The sequence below is a fragment of the Octodon degus genome, unplaced genomic scaffold, assembly GCF_000260255.1.
Source record: "Octodon degus isolate 3935 unplaced genomic scaffold, OctDeg1.0 scaffold00137, whole genome shotgun sequence".
Taxonomy (NCBI): Eukaryota; Metazoa; Chordata; class Mammalia; order Rodentia; family Octodontidae; genus Octodon; species Octodon degus.
Genome location: NW_004524713.1, coordinates 7,647,744 through 7,648,441, shown reverse-complemented (window position 1 = coordinate 7,648,441; position 698 = coordinate 7,647,744).

Sequence of the window (698 nt, the reverse complement as noted above, 5' to 3'; positions counted from 1 at the left end):
CAACTTGGAGAAGAGCTCAATTAAATTCAACAGTTAGGTTCAATGTTGACCTTTTGGGGAAGTTTAATTCAGGTCTAATCCAGTTCATTTTGCACTAGAATCATGGTGAGAATTGAGCTTGTGAAGCAAGATACTACTTTATATATGAATGTTGATGTTTCTGATGCAAAAATATTGAAAGCTAAAAAAATAGAAAAAGAAAAATTAAAGGAGCATAGCAACAGAGCAAGTAAGTTTGAGCTACAGGCACAGTAAAATACAAAAATATATACATAAATCTTGAACAACAGTAGATTACAAAAACTGTAACAATAAATGCAGCTTTATTCATTTATACACACTTCAAAGGCAGGCAAATTGAAGGACGGCTACAAAAACACTAAAATTGTAATGAAAGTAAGCAAATGTTGAAAACAGTGAAGATATTACAGGTGTGCACCACCATACCCAGCTTTAAAAAATTGTTTTAAAAGAATACAAAATAGTAAAAAAAATACAGAATTTCACTAAACAAAATGATAGAAATTCAACAATGGTTATTATATTACATATTGTTGTCCTCAAGTTAGTTGTTCAAGCTAGGTGTGGCAGCACACACCTGCAATCCCAGCACTCAGAAGGTTGAGGCAGGAGGATAGTTGTTAGTTCCAGGTCAGCCTGGTCTACAAAGTAAGCTCAAGGCCAGATTGAACTGCAGA